The 22498-nt window shown below is 39.3% G+C and overlaps 1 protein-coding gene across 1 annotated transcript in view; it reads right to left on the reverse strand.

Moving 5' to 3' along the window:
* LOC134542808 (protein drumstick) overlaps positions 1-21838 on the reverse strand; it is a 64520-nt gene extending 42682 nt beyond the window's left edge. The window contains exon 1 of the mRNA XM_063387353.1: positions 21709-21838. The gene's annotated coding sequence lies outside the window, so the exon portion shown is untranslated. The remainder of the gene's footprint in view (positions 1-21708) is intronic.
* Positions 21839-22498: the final 660 nt, after the last annotated feature.

Consider the following 22498-nt stretch of genomic DNA (forward strand, 5'->3'; position numbering starts at 1 on the left):
TGACACGTGTTAACTGGGGAGCTTGTGATTCGATACTTCTTTTGTTTGTCGGACGTTTTTCGTTGGTCCAGAATCTTTCAGATAAACTGTGGCCCGATCACTGAAGCGGCACAAAACGGCAAATGTATTTGGATAATAGCCTATCGCGAAATGAACCCGCGAATTTTTCAGGTCTCCATTCATCGCATTTGCCCTCGGCAGCACACGTGGGTTCGAGTCCCTCCCGCCGATCCCGACAAAGAAACAAAATTTTCAACAACACCTCGGAAGTAACCCAGTATCATCCTTCTCACGGACATCCACACATCAACAAGAGGCAGCGGGCGGCACTCCGCAGCATGGAACTCCTCGCGGGCCCTTGGTTCGATGCTCGGCTCTGACACACGGACCACGAGGTTCGCAGTAGCCGTGATGACAATACAGTTCGCGGCACACTTGAGTCGCGGTGTTGTCTGATCAATAGGAACCGGAAAAATTCGCGGATGCAATGACCTCTAGGATAGCCTCCATTATCCTCTGCACTTCTCAAGTAAAACACGCGTGTTCATTGGTTACTAAATTGTGATAAGTCTCCAATGGGTAGCTTGTGATTCGACGCTTCTTTGGTCGACAGTCTCTCATTGGCCCATCAGAGAGCTCCAGTTAAACCGCGATCCAATAGCACATGTTTGGATTTCAGCCTATCACGAAATGAATCCGCGAATCCGCGAATTTTTCCGCTCTCTATTGATCAAGAAAACGGTCTGAGCAGACGTCGACTCCGCACATCGGGCTATAGGGAACCCTCGGAGTCCAGCTGAAGCGGACGGCGGGAGGCGGGGTAACGGTACCCGGGGGATGACGGCTCCGCAGGTCCTCCAGAGGACCTGTGTGCGGAACGTGTCCGAGTAGCGCCGCGCGGGTCCATGAAGGTCCCCCCCCCCAACCCCCCGCGGCGATAAGCCCGTGGCGCGAACCTCAGGCACGGCCGTAGGTGTGTCTGTGGTCGCCACAGTAGCCTTCAACACCCCCCCCCCCCTTCCTCTCCTTGAGGGTGCGGCCACACGCCGTGCTGGTCCACTCTGGAGCGCTTGGGATTAGCCTCCCGTCGACAGGAGACATGTCTCTGGACATCCAACAAGAGATTCCTCTGGCGACCAGTTGCCAAGGGAAACTACCGTACAGTGTATACACAGGGGCACGCGTTTTACGCGAAAATATCTGAACACTTATTAGAACGCAACAAGGTATACCCGCACCTGGGGGTTTTCTTCCTCGTGATTGGCGGCCGTCTGACGAGAGAAGCCGTTGCCTTGTTCGACCGGGCCACTCAGGACGCGTTTGCTCCCGCACTGAATCACTGTGATTGGTGTTGTTACGTTGTTGTACCTAAGAGAAACTCGCCCAATCACGAATACACAGACGATGCTACAGTGTTTTAACTTTCATCTAGTCTCGAAATCTTTTCGCGAAATCTGCATGCCCCTATGTATACAACACATTGCTGTGGTTGGTTTTTTGCAACGGTGAAATTACGTTTTTCGAGATAATACTGAGCATTTATTGTCGCGCCTACGAAAATTTGCGCATAATTTTATATTTTGGATTATGTTTTCTACAAGAATAAATGTTTTGAAACTTGGAAATATTAACCGAATATTCAGTAATTTTATTGTTCCCCTCAAAGTGCGCAGTTATTACAAGAAACCTATGTTTTACAAATCACTTTAACAACATATTATCGTAGTACTAGTTATATAACACAGTAGGCTCCCTATGAAAAAAAAAACAGTTGCGACGTTTCGGGAAATTTGAGTCTGTTTTCCGTCATCAGGCACAAACAGACTCGTATATGTAGAGGACACTGATCTGTCGTCGTTGTGTTGTGCATCATACCTGTTTATTTCAACGTTGTGTTCGTCTGTTTGCTGTGTTGGGCCACGTTTTTGTCTTTCTGCATTGACTGTGCTTGTTTAAACAGTCTCGTTGTTGTTCACCCGCTGTGTTCGTCTGTGCTTTTTTTTTTTTTTCAAAACTAAACTCTTTTCAAAACTAAATTCTTTCCACAGAATTTTCTGTGAGGTTTGGTATATAAAGTTTGTCATCAGCTGATTTAGTCTTGTTCTTGTGGGTATAGGATTTCATTTTTATTTCTTATTTTGAATTCTTATTGTTTTACTTGACAAACAGTGCAAAACTACAATGGTTAATGTCCAAAGAATTGTACTTATTAAATCAATACTCCCCATTGAATAAATCATTTTAAGAACTGCTATATTATTTGTACAAATGCGTTTGATAATTAAACGGTATCATTTCGGTATCAAATCAAACCAGTGTTATTATTTTAGGCGTATTTTGTAACACATCTAAAATAGCATAAAATATTTTTTCTCAGATTTCTTATCACCTGAGTACCACATTTAATAATTTATGGCTTACTATAGTTATCATATTACTCTACCATTCTTTTAATTCTATTATATTTATCATGAAATACTTTCCCTTGATGGTCCTCAAGTCCTGTGATAGAGAGCCCCTGAAGTCAATTATTAGGCCTATAGTATTCAATGCCACATTTGGCAAAACCCCTACAAATAACCTTTGCTTGGTGCCATTTTACGTAGGTAATAATACCACAATTCCCTATTTGTTATTAGTAGAGTTTTCATCAGGAACATCAAGTAGCCTACAGATTTAAAAATTATATTTTAAATTTTTCTTCGTAGTCTTATTTGGGTCTACAATTCAGAACTTATTGTCTGGGGTGAGCTTAAAAGTTCAAAGGGTAAATTTATTATTTTTAAATGCTTGTTTAATTGGATGTGTGTTTATTAATTTGCTCAATTATAAATACACAATTACGATGGATAGTAATGCGAAAAATGAGATAAGTTACTTTGTAGTACACCAAAAATTAGAATAACCCGCATTTTAAAGAAAACCCATTTTTTCCCCAAAACTTATCTTCAGTATGAATTTTTTTTGTGCAAGCACACTAAGAATATTTCAAACACGTATCACCAACTTATTAATTTTTTTAATAAATAATAAACTGCAGTCTTGTCTGCAGAAATTTACAGGTAGAATAAAAAATAAGTCGTCGAAGTGTGGATGGTAATGCTTGAAGAAGCAAATTTGGTGCGCGTACTTTATACGGGCGTTAGTAGTAATACTTACTTAGTGTAATAAAAAACTAACTTTCTTGCATGCAAATGATTAATAGAAATAAAATAATAAAAGGGACTGGAGTGATAAACTATTATCAACGGTTAATTTAAAGTATAAATACAAAATAATTTTAAAAATTAAATAAATACGTACTCAGTATTCGATATTAAGATAGACACGTGTATAAAATAAATTATTTTATTAGTATAATAATCAAGATAGATTTTAATTAATAATGAAAATCAATAAATATGCTGAATATTTATTCTAATTTATTAACTTAATTATTTATTTAAAAAGTCATAATTTATAACCTCACAATCACTCCCACGAAAGCGGCCATGAGACTACTAAGACACTCCTTGCCAGCGACAATGTAAGTTTACAAGCAACCTGACATAGTTATAAATACGGGAGCATAACCTCACTTATGTAAATACACTTGAAAGAGTTTTGACACACATTTTTAATCACTAACATTCGCAATGAATAAATGTGTTTTTTAATTACATGCACCAGTCTTCAGTATCAATCACTACAGTATGAAATTTTAAAGCACATTTATAATTATTTGTATGTAGCCTTTATTTTTTCATCCTGTGAAAATTTTGTTTCATGGTGCGCATGCATCGTAAACATTCACTCTCATTATTTTTACATAACGCGCCTAGAAAGTATAACTTCAAAATTAAAGCTCTCAATAAAATGTTAATTTCTGGTAACCGATACGTTTTATCTCTTGCGGGTAGCACGAGCCTGCGCTCTGTGGAACTACTTGAAGAAATAATACATGGCCCTTTAAATCGATTGCGGGCACCTAACTAGCTCTTACTCTTAATAAATAATTTCGTTGTCAAAAAAAATATTTAGGAATTTAATTTGAAGTGGTAATTTTACCGTTGGTATTAGTACATATTTGTATCCACACCTCGAAAACCAATATTATGTTGTGTTTTTTTTTTTTTTTATGTGTAACATCTTAGTTTTCGGTACACCGCATTTGGTAGGAGAAATTTCGAGAATACGACAGAAGTCAAAGAACGACAACCACTGTGCTGCCATCTGTAGAAGTTGGAACGAATCAAAGTTCACAAAAGCAGGGGGAAACAATATAGTATGAACGGGTTAGTTTAAAATTTTAACAAGAAGGCAGTATTCTAAAAAAATTCCTGGCAGAAAATCTAGTCCAAAGCCCGAGTTAGGTATTTTCTATTTAGGTCTTTATTTGATTTTACCGCAGGCGTTTCATTATGTAGTTTAAAAAGTTTGCGGTCTGCAAATCGAATGATTCTATTTTCGACGTAGTTGCTCCGACAGCGAATACTAGCGGAGGGTGTGGGAACTAAGAGTGATTCGTGTACAGAAATGTAAGTAGTTGAAAGAAAAATTGCTTTTATTTATCCCTCTGCCATGAATATAAACATTTTTAATTTTAAATTTAATGTCCGAGTTTCGTATTAATCGTAATAAATTTTCTCGTTGCCTTGGTTAGAATTTACCCATCTCTGATGAGTAGGTACTGACAGACGCGCTCGCATTATAATAGACGCTTCTAACGGATTTATTGTATGGGGATACTAACCTTAGAGAAATTTCTTAATTCCTAATCAATGAATCCACGGGAGGGCCACGTCCGAACGTTATCATGGCAATCAGCTCATTTTCAGCGCCAAGGTTGGTGGCCATAGGCCAAAATGTAGTGTTTAAAATTTCGGAAAACGTTTTACATGACTGTCTTTTATGGAAGTGACTGTATTCAACAACGGCGACTCTAGTTCACACGAAGATGATGTGGCCAACACTGTTGGGCGTAACAACATGGCGGTTGAGAAAACGAGAAGAGACTTGAACTATACGTCACAGCAAATGGCGGCTTCAGGATGACTTTTCGGGATGGGCTATCGTACAAAGAAAGGTCGTAGTTGCAGAAAATGAAAGTGGTCAGATATTGGCCTTGGAATATTATTTACAAATTACAGGTTTCAAATACAGAACCTTAGTAGCTCCATGCAACTTTTGATGAGATAAAAGTTTAACATATGAAATTAAGTATTTAAGTAAACATAAATATACACTAATCAATGAAATTGGTCTCGGGAGGGGCTATCGCCCCCACCGCCCCCCTTCTGGAGCCGCGATTGGTCTCAGCATGTCCCAGCTCCGTGAACTAAACTTCCCTGTGGAAGCATGAAGGAGATAGGAACCGTGGCTTGGTGACGTACACCCGCGCATTATCTGGCCGAGCTGCTGGAGGGGCGGCGCCGCTATCAGCTGCAGCTGCAGCTGCTGTGAGAGCGGCGATAGTGCGGCCGGCTGCCTGGCGTAGCGGTGTCTAGCCCGAGGCGTGTGTTGTCCCGGGGGTAGTCTCGCGACTTTGCCCAACTTTGCTTGTTTTCTTTAATTAAGAACATTATATTTTTTTTTTGATACGAGACCGACTGGATGTTGAATCACTTGATCATAGGCTGTGTGCTACGCACCTGGTTTAATTTTTATTTTTGACGTGACAACGTCTAATAAATCGATGAACGCCGGCTGCACGCACGAAGAAGTGTCCCGTTACGCACATTGTCCCGTTACGCTGTGTCCCGTTACGCTGTGTCCCGTTACGCTCATTGTACGCTTGCGCTGCATCTATCTCTCTTCAACTCGGTTGGAAATACCATTGATTTGAATTTTTCGAGGCACATTAAACTTGAAACACTCCCATTCGTTTCCTACTTTTCCTATCATCGTCCTATCCTTAACAGAATAACACAGATTGGAAGAAGATAATAGCAAACATGTATAAAAATTATAGTTTAAATAATCTCTTCGTTAAAGTAATAAACATATTTGAAATAATGAGTGCAAATAAAAGTAAATTTATCAATTAGATTGTAGATTTCATTTCACTCCTTCTTTGTATCGATACAAAATAGTGATAATTCAATAAAAATGATTCATATATATTCATAAAAGTATGCAAACATTTCATCGATGTCTTGTTATGACGTCACGTTAAACTATCGTCCGTAAATCGACTTTACAGACAACCAATGTCTTTTTGCACACGAAAAACAGCCATTCAGTGCGGAATCAAACGTTTGTTAATATAAGGTAATGGCTTCTCTTGCCTAAATCAAGAAAAAACCACTTGCATGGGTTTAAGTTATTTCTGTTTAATGAGCTTTCCGTTTTTTGACTTGTTTAATATTAGACCCTATTTTCTGCTGATATTATCTTTTGGGTTATTTTTCCTACTTGAATTTTTTTTATCCTATTTTTGATAACTATCTATAATTGTTCAGGATTTTTTTTTTTGTGTTTGCTAATTTTTGGTAAGGAAATTGTTACTAACCATTTGTGCAATGTTTCCGATGGGCTCTTATGTCGTATGTTTTTCTGTTGGTTTCATTTAGCCATGTCATGGTGGGTTTTTTTTTTTTCGTAGCATGTTTGTTTTCTTATTCGCACTCGTATCCCGGCATTGGCGAACGTCAGTTCGGATCGAAACGCTTCGTCGGTCTCGCGGATTGAAGACTTCACAGCAAACAGAACATTCCGTCGCTGTTGACGGGCCGAGGTCGCACCTGCCGCCGATCAAAGGCGCCGCCCGCGGGCCTATCTCCCGCCGCGCCGACAATGGGATAACCCCGGGATTACCCTCGACGCTTTATGGCCGCTCTCCCCCTCCCCCTCCTCCTGACGGAGCCAGGGCAAACAGGCGTCGCGGCGCGAGTGTTTGCCCGCCGCGGCTGCCACAGAGAGGCGGCGCTTTTCGCGACGTCTTCTCCCACCCCCCCTCCTCCTCCACCAGTGGGGCACCCCGCTAAGCCCTCGCCCCAGCCAGCGCCAATCAGCGTCGACTCCATGTCATCAGAGTGTCTCCTCCTCGGCGTCTCTCTCCGACACACCATGTCTTCTGTCCGGGAAGCATTCTTTTCACAGACGAGAGAGTCAAACGCCCGATCGTTAGGGGCAGGAAGTTTTCGCAAAAAAAAAAAAATCTGAACGTCTACTAGACTGCAACAAGGTATACTCAAACCAGCGGTTTCTTCCTTGTGATTGGCGGCCGCCTGCGAGAGAAGTCGTTGCCTTGAATGCACGAGCCACTAAGGACGAGTTTGCTTCCACACTGAATTAGTGTGATTGGTTGTTGTAACAATCGACATGCACCTCAAAGTAACTCACCCAATCACGAAGCACAGACGATGCTACAGTGTTTTAACTTCCAGCTACTCTCGGGGATCTTTTCGCGAAATTTTCATGGCCCTAACGATCGTGCATCTTCGGGGTTTTTCTATTTGTGACAACTCATAATAACTAATGGTTAGGAGCCGGCATTTTTCGCGAATAAATCAGAACGCCTGTTAGACTGCAACAAGGTATACCCGCACCAACGGTTTCTTCCTTGTGATTGGCGGCCGTCAGCGAGAGAATACGTTGCCTTATTTGGCCGAGCCACTCAGGACGAGTTTACTTCCGCACTAAATAGCTGTGATTGGTGGTTTAGCAATCGATATGTGCCTGAAAGAAACTCATCCAATCATGACACACAAACGATGCTACATTGTTTTAACTTTCAGCTAGTCTCGGAATCTTTTCGCGAAATATGCATGCCCCTACTAATGGTGAATTAGGTTAGGTTAGCTATGTTATAAATACTTTAAAACATTGTGGACGGTTGATTTGGTTAGGATAGCTACATTAGAGATACTGTGAAATCATGCAAACGGTTTCCTAGCCCTGGATAGCTACATATTAAAATAGTTATTTGCTAAGCAACCTTCGCGGAAACTTCGGGTGAGGCTCTCTCGTCTGTGAAATGAAGGCTTCCCCGTCCTCTGTCAGCGCTGTCCTTGTCTCGCCGCGCTGTTGCCAGATGTGCGCAAAGAGCCGTGGTTGCTGATCCCTGGTGTAAGCCAATAGCAAAATTATCTAAGAGGTAGGTATAGGCCTATGTGTTTGAATTCTAGCCATCGCCGGATGAATCCGCGAATTTTGCAGGTCTCTATAGATGACTCGTGACGGTTAAAAATCACGCGCAAATCTCCCCCGCCCCCCTTTTTTTCCCCTCTCCAACAATCGGTGAATTTCTTTGCGATTCCTACTGATTTGCGTCCCTGAAAATAGGACCAAAGTTTTAGACACAACCTTTTTTATTTATTGAATTTTTTTATAAAATGTACTTTTACAAGTGTAGTCCTTGGAAAACTCAGTTGCCAGCGATGTCACTAGTGAAATTGATAGACAAGAGCGTTGTACCATTTGCTATTTTACAAATCTCTGCCTTGCAATTTACAGGTGATATCGCTGGAAACTGGTTATCCAAGGATTTTCCCTATGAACTGTAAAAAAAAAAAAGTTTTACAGGGTTTTATCAGACCGCCTTGACTTGGTATTTCCATAAAATTTCTCAGCTGGTTTTAAACTTTGCCCAAAAACTAATTTTTTTAAGAATAACGTCGAGTTTACTCATGACATTCCAATTTTAAGTTATTTACAGGTTTTTTTTTGTTGTACATCATGTTAAAAAACAATATGGAAAATTCTAATGACGATGTAGAAACCCATTAAATCTTTGAGCAAAGCTAAGAACTTCAGTTATAACATTACAGCTCCAATTGGTGATTGGATACCTGGCTACCTACTTCACACGGGAGCCCATATCAAGGGAAATTAGTTCATTAATCTGTCTTTGAAAACATTAGACGAAACTTTCTACAACACTCCTTTGAAGAATAGTTTAATGACTACAATATATCGTCAGTTAAGAACGCAATATTTGTGTGATAGTTTAGAAAAATTTCAACTTTGTCTATAATTTTGTTAAGTATTTTTTTTTTTAATAAGATGCAAGATATTTTGAGAGACTGTATTTCCCAACGTCGCTCGTGTTTCAAGGTCGGCAGCACTGTGGCAGTCAGCTGTCCGCGCGCAAGCCACGTCAATCAAAATGTCGCGACCGCTTCATTTCGAACGACCTGTCGAAAGAACGTTATTTATGTCTTCGCTCGCTCACAACAGCCAATGAGAAAAGACAGTTCAATGACGCATAGATAATTACGAAATATGTGCTATTATCTATCTAATGCATGCTGCGATTTTTTTAAAGCAACACTTTACTAACGGGGTCTAATATTTGGCTAATTCTTTGTTCGGCATGAACAGGCTACATGTGTTACCAAAAAAAAATCTCAATTGTGATGGCTTTATCTCTAAAAACGTTCATGACGTTCAGTGTGTATTGTATGGACGAGGGGGGCGGACTATAGGACTAATCGTAGCCATAAACTTTTTGAACTTCCTGAAATAATAGGTATTATTAATTATTGTATAATGTGTTTCAATAAGTATTTTACCACCAGACAAATGTATGGTAAAGTTATATTTGTAAATATTCAGGCTTATAGGTTAATCATAATTACAATTATTTGTAGAGACCGGAAAAATTCGCGGATTCATTTCGTGATAGGCTGAAATTCAAACATGTGTACAATTCTGCTGGTTCTGCTATTGGCTCGCAGTTTAACTGGAGCTCTCTGGGCCAATGAGAGACTATCGACCAAAGAAGCGTCGAATCACAAGCTACCCAGTGGAGACGCCTCACAGTTTAGTAACCGATGAACACGCGTGTTTACTTGAGAAGTGCAGAGGATAATGGAGGCTATCCTAGAGGTCATTGAATACGCGAATTTTTCTGGTCCCTAATTATTTATATTGCTGTATTTTTGGTGCGTGGACTGTACACTACAACTGTAGGCACTAAATTATGTGTTTTTCGCGGGAGGGGGAGGAGGAAAGTCTTTTGGACACCACAGTTTTTTTTAACGGTACTGTGTCAAATAATTTTAATGACGTGACAATTAGGTAGGTATGAAATACTTAGGTACCTAATTTTGTGGCGTCCTGTAAAACTCTTTGTTGGTGCTGAAACACAATGTTGTAGTCAAAGATTCACAGCGAATGGGACTGATGTGGTCATTGCCCGTCACAAACTATGTGAATGTCAAGCGAACGTCATCCTACTTGGTGTTTAAGGATAGTCTTTAGTTTTGGCAGGCCAAGGATAATGTGAATGTAAGATTTCACTTCGCATCTCCAAACCACACGTATGGGATAGAAAAAGACACCATTTTGAACTGACACTTCTTCAAGGTTGTCGTGTTGCCCTTAAATGGCGCCCTATTAATAGAGTTGTTTTTTTAATTTTTGTTTACCGTCTCTAATGGCTATAGGAAAAATTCGCGATTTCAATGACATGTAGGATATACTGCATGATCCTCTATGCACGCGGGGAAAATTACATTTGCTCGTTGGCTACTGACTCGTGACACCTGTTAACTGGGACGCTAGTGATTCGATACTTCTTTTGTTAAAGGTTTTTCATTGGCCGAGTATCATTTAGATAAACTGAGGCCCGATCACTGATGCAGCAAGAGGGCAAACGTTTTTGGATTCTAGACTATCACGAAATGAATCCGCGAATTTTTCCGGTCCCTAGCTATAGGCACTAGAAAAATTCGCGGTTCAATGATCTCAGGATGGACTCCACAGTCCACAGTTCTGCGTCTCAGGAGAGACTAAAACTGCGAAAACCAAACATCTTCAAAACGTTACTTCTTCAGAACTGATGAACCCAATGTGTTCGGTCTCCCTCGATAAAGGTAACGGAACCTGAGAGGTTTTTTAGTGAACTCCAAGTTATTTGTTAATATAAGTATTTGTGATTGATCCCGAGAACTGGATTCGATCTATCTCCTCAAGAACGTGTCTCGCAAGAAGTGAGGGAAAATCTTGGATGTTTCACTGTTAAAAATGTTCACCTTAAATTTAAGAACAATGCTGGTTGAACATTATCCACAGATCTTTGTAAATTTATCGTAATTTTCATAGATTTACGGGTACTAAGTTTACTTACTTATACTTACATAAGAAAAAGAATCCACAAGATTAATCTTGGTATATAAGTAGAAAATTCAAAAACTGGTTAAGACTACTGCAAAAACACAATCATATATTCCAGGTATGTGTTTACCCTGTTTATAACGCAAAACAGAACTAGGAAGTCGAGTTGTTTCTATGAAGACCGAGTCATCTCAAATTACGAAGAACTTCATTTTTTTAGAATAATTCTGCGTGTAAAAGTAGTAAATTTACTGTTAATTCTAAATGTGTGGAAGTATGTGAGGCCGATAGACTGGCGATGTGTGAATCGCCCCTTTAAGGGGTTAATACCCGTTTATCGTCATTCTTTTATATTTACGTTAAACACGGTTAAACTTGTAGATTTTTTTAGTGGCTTAGATTCGACAAAATTATATATATATATATATATAGAGAGAGAGAGAGAGATAGAGAGAGAGAGAGAGAGAGAGAGGGAGAGAGAGCATACATTTGCATAATTAGCTGGCAAAGTTAAATTTTTAACATTTTTGTGGAGCATGGATACGGAGAACCAAATAAATAACTGAATTTATTTTTGGATTTAAAAGAAATGCTTGTGAATTCTGAGTGGTACTGTTTAAAATTTTTTCAGAAAAATTAATTAATTTAGTTTAACCTTTTAGAATCATAAAAATTATGAGGATGTAATAAAGGCTTAGGTTAAATTATATAATTTTTTTCTTAAAGAAATTTAATTATATCACTTAGCAGCATGTAAAATTGAGTTAAAACCTAAAAATTCAAGTTTTATATTCAATTGCATTCTCCAAATTCATACTTAAAAAAATTTTAGGCAGCAAATTATACAAAAAGTATGGGATAGATACATTCTTTTTTCTGTCTTTTTTTTTTTGAAAGTGCAGCCACTCAAAAAGTCGACAGTTTTACACAAACTTAAATACTTAAATATAAAATAATGATCTGAAACGGGACATGCATCCCTCAGTGACGTACTTGCAGGATGCCTATAAGGTAGGGGCTGTGCGAAGGAGAATCGAAAGCAAAAGCCTGACCACAAACAATAAACAGTGCGCAAACAAAGAAGTTAACTAGACTGCAAGGCGTGCATTTGCTTAGGCTGTGCAAACTTCTATTATGATAATGAATGGTATTTCAAACAACCAAAATAACCCCTGCAAAACATTACACGTTTTATGGAGAGAAAAAAACCTGTTTTCTTTTTTGAAGTCATAAAAAAATTAATAGCTGTCAACGAGCAGCAGTAAATAGAAGCTAAAATAAATTACCACAGAATAAAAGAAAAAAAATAAAACCGAAGAAATAAAAGATGTTTGGTTGATTTGATTTCCCAAATCACACGTATTTTCCTATCAGCCCTACCCCCTCGTAAAATTATTTCCTCGTGAATAATAAATTTCTCGAGCAATAAACAGCCCATTCCCGCGATGGCTGTGGATGCTCAGCGAGGCTCGTGATAATTAAAATAAATCATTAGAACATATCGAGAGAGTTTGCCCGTATATCTCCTCCTCGGGGTGGTTTATTTACGGCAGAGGCCTTCGCCGCTCTCCTCTCTCTCTCTCTCTCTCTCTCTCTCTCTCTCTCTGTGAAAGGAGGGGGGATTGGGGGGGATGCTTCTCGTTCGAGAGACCTCGCTTCGAACATGCCTGCGATGGACCAGTGTCACTGAGAGAAAGGTTTGTTTGCCTCAACAAAATATTTGTTTATATATGACGAAACAAACATATTTTGTTAATTCAAACAAATATTTTGTAGTAGGAAAGATACTGTTGATCCATGGGCGTCTCGCAACCGGGGGGGACGGGGGGGACACGTCCCCCAATAATAAAATTCTTCAATTTCGTCCCCTCCAATAATATATTTTGTTTCGTAGTTATATTAAAAATATGATTTCTGTGATATAACCCATATGTTGCGCATGGTGCAATAGTCCAATCGTGGTAATGTGAGCACTGTGTTTTTACAAATTTGTTCTCTGAAAATATTTTTTATATAAAATAAATTATATATTGCTACCCACTATAATTAGAATATTTAGGAGAGAAAAATGCCTATAAACCACCTTTTTGCACCTTCAAACCCCAAAATTTCCCGGGGGAGGACCCCCGGACCACCCGCTTTTTTTTCCCAGGGGATGGATATTCCTCAAAAACTAAATCAATTGCAGTCCCCCCCCCCCCCCCAAAATATATCCTTGCGACGCCCATGGTTGACCCAACAAAATGATTTTGTCAACTCAAATACATATTTGGTTAGGTGTAACAAATTATTTTTGTTACTTACCGAGTTTGGTTAAACTAACAAAGTATTTTGTTTCGCCAAGTAAATATCTGTTTTGCCATATGTAAACAAATATTTGTTTGATTCAAACAAAACTTTTTCTCTGTGTGATGCTGCGTCGCTCGACACTTATTTACCCACAAACACAATTCAGCATTCCCGTTTACAAATTATTTCGTGCTTTCAAATTGTAAAATTCTAATTTTTTTTGTAAATGGAACATAAATTATCATGTAAAATTGCAGATGTAGAAGAAGAAAAGTATCACTACAAAATAGTGTTAGCAGTATTACTGGGTTCATTCTCACCCGGGAATTTGTGCTCAGTGTTGTCCCATAGTAGGTACCGCCAATTATTGTGAAAGTTTATTGGTAAACCGTTCCCTGAATAAATTTCAAGCTTATCAGCTACGCTCATTGTAAGCATAATAAAAAAGTATATACAGTCCAATGATTGAATAATCTATTGTCTTTCCCGTTCTTTCAATTTATAATGCTTGAATGAAACATCAATTAAAAAATATATAAAGATAGACGGTGATGTTCGTAAGAAATACTCAGTGTTACCTCGAAAAACGTATTTCACGCGCGTGTTTCTTGCAGTAGGTACTGCGAACTATTACTTGGCAACCAGTTTTCCAAAGGAATTTTTTTTTTAAAGTACAAATTTTTTTTTTCTGTGTAGTCACTGGCTGATTTTTAACTGAGGAACTGCGTTGAGATCAAATAGTCTAGTGTTGACAATTATTTTTCCCGCGGTGACAGACACTGATTTTTCAGTTGTTTCAACGACTTTGCATTAAGAGCGTGAAGATCTCGGTGGTTCGGATCCCGCCGTTGCCTTTCAACTTCAGCTACTTCATCATCCGCCTCTACGTCATCATAGTCACGTGGTCCTTCAACCAAACTAATGCTACCTCCCGTGCCTTTATCTGCAGTCGAGTAGGGCGCAAACATACCAAATATTAATTACTAGAGACCGGATTTCGCGATTTCAATGACCTGTGGGATATACTGCATGATCATCTATGCACGCGGGGAAAATTACATTTGCTCATCGGCTACTGACTCGTGACACCTGTTTACTGGGACGCTAGTGATTCGATACTTCTATTGTTAAAGGTTTTTCATTGGCCGAGTATCAGTCAGATAAACTGTGGCCCAATCACTGATGCAGCAAAAGGGCAAACGTTTTTGGATTCTAGACTATCACGAAATGAATCCGCGAATTTTTCCGGTCTCTACCTATAAAATACCACATCGGTCATTACTTTGATAGCTAAGTCTCCTGTCTGAGATGCAATGCATCTCACGTCAAATATACTGTAACGCTGTAGATGAAATAAATTTATTACACCCAACCTAGCCCATTTCGTGAGTTTGTGGTTTGCAGAAAACGATGTGTAATAATTGGTAAATAACATTAACAGTCCTTCGTAATTTACAAATTGAGCACGTAGATAATATTATTATGTATTGTCTTTTTTCAAAAAGAAATAATAATGTACGAGCTTTGCTTTACAGTTTAAGTTAGAATTATTTTTAAGTTAAGGGTCCAAGCTATTTCGAAATAAATTAAAACATTTCTGCATAATATACCTACTGGTAAACCTTAACTTTCTAGGCCTGTCTTTAACTGGTATGAGCAAAATTATTTACTTTCCGTAAACATCACCTACTTATTCACATTTTTTTAGCATACCTATTGAACAATATAATTTTAACACAAAAAAATACTCATTAGAATACTTTTAAAACTAACTTCTTTAGTAAGTATGTACACATAGTAAATCATAGACTAAATTGATGCCACCACAAGATATTTTGTGAAAATTCACCCTTTCAGTTGTTTGGAGTGACACAAAACTAGCTGGTTTGATAATTATAATAGTGAAAACTAGAAAACTAATAAAATATTTTGTTTTTTGAATGTAAAATTTCGTTATTGTAACTGATATTTAACATTGTTAATTTTTTAATTAATCATTTACAAACAATTTTTACCATCATAAATACGTAAAAATCGATACAAACAAACCTTAACTGGCAAAACATGTTTACATCACTTACATAAATCTTTCTTCAAATCGACTTTCGTCTGCATAACAGAAACCAAACTTTAAAAGTTTGGAACGTGAGCTGTGCAGGTATATCACTTTGCTATAAAATGTTCCATTAAATTCAATCTCGCCTTAGCGCAGACATTTTATTTGTCGCAATACGTTAGGCCCAAAAATATGGGTACTACAGAAAATAAGCAACATTGCCTGAAACTTAATGGCCCTTGGGGGGGGGGGGGAGGAAATGTCTAGGTATTTGACGATAAGCCTATAGAAAAATGCAGATCAATGCCTGCAATTTAATATAGTGTTACCATACCTAGCGTTGAAATGGGCTATATATACAATGTAATTATTTTTGTTTTTCAAATGTAACTGAAATAAACATGTAAAATTACAGATATTTCTAAATTTGTATATTTACATGAAAGCAACGGTATCGCTACAAAAAATGTTCGCAGTAATACTGTGTTCGATTTCTTGCCCATGCCTTTTTGCTTTTGTGTTGTCCCAGTACCTACGTTAGTGAAAGTTATTTATTTGTAAACCGTCCACTGAATAACTTTCCAGTATTAACTGCGCACATTAATAAGCAAAGCAAATTAAAGTATAACTGTTAAATATTTAATAAACTTTTCCATGGTTTAAAAATGTTATTCTTGTACGAAACATCAATCAAAATTATGTAATTATGCGCCAATATTAATTTGTAAGCGTGGCAAGAAATATTCAGTATTGTTTCCAACAAATTATTTCAGATATGCAAAAGAAAAAATATATATTGTAAATTGTTGTAAAAATCTACAATATTTTTTATTGTAGCTTAACAAACTTTTTCTTGGCAACTGATTTCCAAAGGAATCTTTTGTACTTTTTTTTTTGTTCTCTCTTCCAATTGTTTTTCAATAGCGATGATATTTTGCACATAGACCACAAAGATAAGAATTTTTTAATGTGTTTTCATAAGTCACCCATAGAACAAAAAAAAATCTATGCGTGAGTAAAGAGAAGTGAAGTAAACTTGAGAATATAATAATCTAATTTGTTGTGACCACCACCAGTAGGTATTTTACAACGACCGTGCAGTCAAAACTATTGCAGGAAAGTTTTTGTCAGCCACCAGAGGAAAAAAATATTATTTATATTAATATAAAAGTAATCATTTTACAGTTCTTAAATGTACGTTTTCCCAGTAATTGTATTTTTTTTTTCATGTATATTTGGCTCACTCAAAGAGGCTTGTTCACTGGAAGGTGGTCTCTGTTGCGTAGGGTCTATGTATTTGACTGGCAGTTGAAATGGTTCGTACACATTGACTACAGCAGAAGCATTTAACCACCGCAACTATCGCCACAGCAAGTCTCAGCCTCTGGAAGTCGTCTGAGAAACATTCGTCGCTAACTAATTAGCTAGGGGCATGCATATTTCGCGAAAAGATCCCGAGACTAGTTGAAAGTTAAAACACTATAGCATCGTCTTTGTTTCATGGTTGGGTGAATTTTTTTTTCAGGTACATTTTGATGGTCACAGCACCAATCACAGTAATTCAGCAGGAAGTAAACGCGTCCTGAGTGGCTCGGCCAAATAAGGCAACGACTTCTCTTGCAGACGGCCGCCAATCACAAGGAAGAAACAGCTGATGTGGTTATACATTATTGCAGTCGAATAGGTGTTGAGATTTTTTCGCAAAGAATGCCTGCCCCTACTAATTAGGTATGCGTGATAGGAAAAACCTATTAATTTGGATCGTAAAGACCTGAGCAATTCAAAACAATTAGTTTCTTTTGTAGGACTATAGCTAAGGAACAAATAAATTCTGAACGGTAAAGTAAAACATTGTGTAGCCAACACTATAAAGGTTCGCTTCAAGTTTTTAACTGTTAAAAACTACGGCCCATCAGTGGGAATTCAGTGGACAGTTGTTGAAATCGCTTCATTTCCAGTCCGTATGGAGCATTACCAGTGAAATCCCGCTGATTTCCAGTAGTTAATATATTTTCGTGTTTTTGGAGTGTGCGCTAAAGTAGTTATAATCAAAACAAAGTGTAATAAAAGTCGCACTCTGATAAACACGGCAGTAAAAATATTTTGACGTTCAAATACGCGCCGGGGAAGGCTGTAAAAAAACATTTTTTCCGGAATGAACCGTCAACAGAATATCTCATCCTTTACGGTTGGGCCGCCGCGTGGAGATGACGCCAAGGGAGGGGCGGGTTTTTACGGCTCGGTCCGTGGGGCGTAAGTGAGGCCGGGCCGGGTGAATGGAGCCGCGCTGGTCACGTGACTGACGTGGTCCGGGGAGAACCAGGGCCACCGACATACCGCGGGCAGGCGGTCTCGCGTCTTCAGGAGGCCTCGCCGAACACAGGCGAGGGGAAACACACGCAGAAGCGTTTGTCTTCCAGTCGAGTGGCAAAAACACAGCCAAACACAGTCATGGGGACTGTCAACAGAAGTGAAAACTTAAAACTTTGTTTTCAAATGTGTAATATGACATCATTTCCACGTAAAATGTACGTAAAAAAAATTTTTCTTTGTATTATATCAGTACGATGTCAGCATGATATCATTTATCAGTTAACAGTGAACCAATAGCAGAAGTTGCATAAAGGTACAATTATTTGTATTTCAGCATATCGCGAAATGAATCCGCGAATTTTTCCGGTCTCTACCCATAGTAACATGAAACCTCGAATAACGAGCAAATTCATACGTTCTCGCGTTGCAAATACACTTGTAAGTTAATACGAAACTCGGACACAAAATATAACGCAGAATTCTTAAAATTAATAACGAGCTTGATGAATATACACAAATAGTATTTGTAGAGGCGAGTCAAACGTAGTTTCCACACCCGCCGCTAGAATTCGTTGTCGGAGCAGCTACGTCGACTATCGAATAATTTGATTGGCAGGCAGAAATTTTAAACTATGTATTGGTAGGCCTATATAATGAAACGGCACCAACGAAAGCGGAAAAGACCTCCTTTGGACCTGAATTTCAACAAGAAATTTTATTATAATGATGCTTATCTTGTTAAAATTAATTAAACGGTTAATACCGTAAATTTTCCCTTTTTTCTGTTATATTTTTGGTTCACACGATCCGCCACAGATGGCAGCATCATTTTTGTTACTCATTTCCGTTCCTTGACTTCCATCGCATTCGCGAAATTACGCCCACCATGTATACAGAATACCGAGATCTAAGATGTTACACATAAACAACTTGCTGCGCGCTTCCAATACCTTCGTGTCTAGAGGTGCTACAGCCGGAATGTATGGTGAAAAACAATTTTCAGTTTCATTTCTGAACATACGATTAAAATTATTCATCCATAGAAAATTTATGTGAGGAATTTACTATACAAATACCTATCCTACAATTCGTAATCATTGGACGTAATTCTAAACATGTGTAGGTATAAGAGATGTAGCTACACATGGATTTTTCGCAAATACATTTACCCAACGTTTGAGTTAATAACTCCCGTTAAATATTTGGTAACAATAACAAAATTTATTTACAGAGTATATTTATATTATTATCACACAAGAATTATGACCTAGTAATATTCACGTCGAGAGAAGTTGCCCTAAAATAACGCGCGCGATGCTAGCCAGGTAATAAACAATGCCAATTTAAAGATTTGAAAAAGACATCGGAAATTTGAGTGCGCTGCATGTAGGTACCTAAAGGCCCGAACTGAAATACGTAGCTACCAACTCTAGAAACATTATAAAAAAAATTACAAAAATATATATTAAAGAATGAAAATGATGTAGTTAAGTATATGCATTTAAAATATCAGAAACGTAGGCAAAGTTTGTGCTAAGTCATAATTGCTGAGTGATAAAGTATGCATTAATCCTGCACATTAGGTATTTGCAGCAATATTAGGTTCAATTCGAATGGTTTCAAAACAATATAGGTACATACATACCTACCGTTTACATATTCAAAACAACATAATTGTGACCATACGCAAATTGTAGTTTTTCATTGTTAGTCACAGCAAAAAAAAAGTGGTTTTGTAACAACTCATAACATAAAATTTTCAAAATAAATCATTTAAACAGCGCTGATTAACAAAAATATGCCAGATAACGACATTAGGTAGGCGCAAAATTTACCGGAAGGTTTACGTTTCAATCGCATTTTGGAAGCTTGTGTTTAAATTTCCTTTACTGCAAAGTGTAAAATTGTGTCAGGTTTGCAAGTTAAAACATGTATTTATTTGCAAAAAAATTATTTCAGGTCCATTATCATTTCCTTAATTAAAAGCTTACACTTTTTTTTCGGAAATATAACATAAACATTCATGTAAAATTATTATTTTTTAATAAGTTCAATAAACATTTTGTTTGCATCGTTGTATAAGTCTGAATTATACAGCTAACCACGTTGTGTTTGCAACATTTGACTCAGAGCAAGCTTACAGGAAGCAGACAATGTGGGCGTTTGGACCTGGTTTTATTACAAATATTGTGACATCTTATGAAATCATACCTAATGTTATAATAAATAAAATGAAACATATCCTTTGTTCATTTGAAATAATGCAACTTAATAAAATTGAAGAAACTTTTTTTATATCGGTCCAGTAGTTTTAGATTTTATTTCATGCAAACAAACAAGAAAACTCACACTGCCGTATACGTATAATATTATAGACATAATATATAATATATAACTAATAATATAATAGATTCCCTGGTACTTTGCTGTGGTACACTCAGCGTGTAAGCAGCAGCGCTGTGTGATTCTGTGGACTACAATCCTTGCTTCTTCAGCTGTATAATAAGTTTGTACCTAATTTTCATAATAATGTATGGTAATAATTTAACCCGGTCCAACTGTAGATTTAACAAGAAAATGTCATGATAAGAAAGAATTTATTTGTAAGATTACCAAATCAATTACAGTGCATAGTGTTAGTCAAAGATATTATTGTCTTTTTCAGAAAATTTATACAAAAAATTTTAGTTTTCCCCCGCAAAACATTTGGTATTGGGAACTTGCCTTTATATGAAAATAAATGTGTTTGGTTGGCTAGCAAAAAGCTGATTATGTCTAGAGAAATATAAAATAGTTAACAAAACGTTTAACTTGGCTCAACAGAATATTTCCTCAGTGAAATTTTTGTTGGAATAAACACTACACTAAATTTGTCTGGCAATGCATTAGTTATGTCGCTGAAGTACACAACATAAATTTTTATAGCTCAACATAGATGATTACTAGAAATGGCGTGGAATATTTATTTACAAAAGGTTTGTGTGTCGGTAATCGCTGACACTAGGTACACCACTTCCGAATCAATAATTAGAGACCGTAAAAATTCGCGGATTCATTTCGTGATAGTCTAGAATCAAAAAAAAACGTTTGCCCTTTTGCTGCATCAGTGATTGGGCCACAGTTTATCTGAATGGATACTCGGCCAATGAAAAACCTTTAACAAAAGAAGTATCGAATCAGTAGCGTCCCAGTTAACAGGTGTCACGAGTCACTAGCCAATGAGCAAACGTAATTTTTCCCGCGTGCATAGAGGATCATGCAGTATATCCTACAGGTCATTGAAATCGCGAATTTTTTCCGGTCTCTGTCAATAATATTGGTTTTAAATATAGGGTTCGTGCAACTGATGTCGTTCTCGACGGCGGTGCGAGACACCCGTGTGTTCGAACCGCGCTAACACCGGGTGACAGACCCGGGGCGTCGCTGGGGAAGACGCGGCTTGCCGGGGGACACTCGGTGAGACGGGGGCCGCCACGGCCAGGCCAGTGCTCAGTAACCTCCAACCAGAAGGCCGCGGGGAAAATAGGTACCTACTCCCCGAAGATTGCCGACGGCGGTCCCGAAGGAACAAGCATTGCCATTTAAAATTATATTGCAAAAAAATTGATGCAGTCCGTATTCCGCCATTAAAAAATAGTTTTGATGCGTTATTACGTGAAAAGTGCATAATTATAGAACTCCATACAGTTTTGCATAGGAGGTCTTGTAGATGTTTTCACCTTAGCTATAAAGGAAACCTTTGAGACCTTCATGTGCTAGACTCGCAATTGCATGCGAACTTGTGAACATTTGGTGATCTAATGATTTCCGCGTGTAGGTTTTTGGCCAGTAATGTCCGTACAGCCTCGGTAGAGACCCCGGGTTTATCCTGTGTAATAACCTCCCAGTTCTCCCGACTGGCTGGCGGTTGTGCGGACAGCAGAGCGACTCGGAGGCGCGGGTAGCGGGTAGCGGGTAGCGGGCGGCCGGCGCGCGGCCACGTGACCCGGCCGCCGCCGGTAGCTACTCACCTGCGCGCCTGGGGTAGCTGCCGGAGGAGTCTTGGCGACGGGTAGCACAGCTGGGCGGCGAGTTGCGGCGACTGCGGCTCCTCAAGTGAGCCAATATAGCAGTCCGGGGCTGCCTTCTGGTCGTCCCTCGCCGCCTGGTGTGGAGGGGGGGGGGTGTCCTCCCCCCCACTCCCGCCATGCCTTACCGGTCTATATCCTCCTGCAGGAGGGGAGGGAGGGGAGGGCCCGAGCCTCGGCCGCCGGCCGCCAGGGGCGCCTCGCTCGCGCGCAGCGTGGGAAATGCACGGTAGCCGTTGGCTGCGCGCCGCGTCTACCAGGCGGGTCCGGCTGCCAGGCCACGCCCACCCGCGGCTTAATGATTGGACGATTGAATAATCGCGGGGGCCGAGCCCCGCTTTCGCGCTACTTTCCCGCCTCCCCCCGCCAGACGACGGCGTCGCTTTCATCCCCCCCTCCCCTACCACTTTTTCCCAACACCCCCCCTTCTGAGGTGGTGTCGCGGCGTGATGGCGCTATTAACGACATGCGACACCGCCGTTGGCAAATGAGGCCTCGTCATTATGCGACGACGCCGCTTGTTAGGGGCCTGAAAACCTCCACCCATTTGTATCTCGCGGCCACATTTCCCGGCGCGTGTACAGTCCCTGCAAGGCGCCGCGGGTACTCCCCGGTAGGCCCCCGGCGGGCGGACTGTACCCTGACCGCTTGTGGCGGCGGGTCAGAGGTCACAGGCACGCATCGCACAGCTCCGGACTGTCTCCGGTGACGAGAATAGATCTGTTACAGAAGC

Source organism: Bacillus rossius (assembly GCF_032445375.1).
Source record: "Bacillus rossius redtenbacheri isolate Brsri chromosome 9 unlocalized genomic scaffold, Brsri_v3 Brsri_v3_scf9_2, whole genome shotgun sequence".
In the NCBI taxonomy this organism is placed as follows: Eukaryota; Metazoa; Arthropoda; class Insecta; order Phasmatodea; family Bacillidae; genus Bacillus; species Bacillus rossius.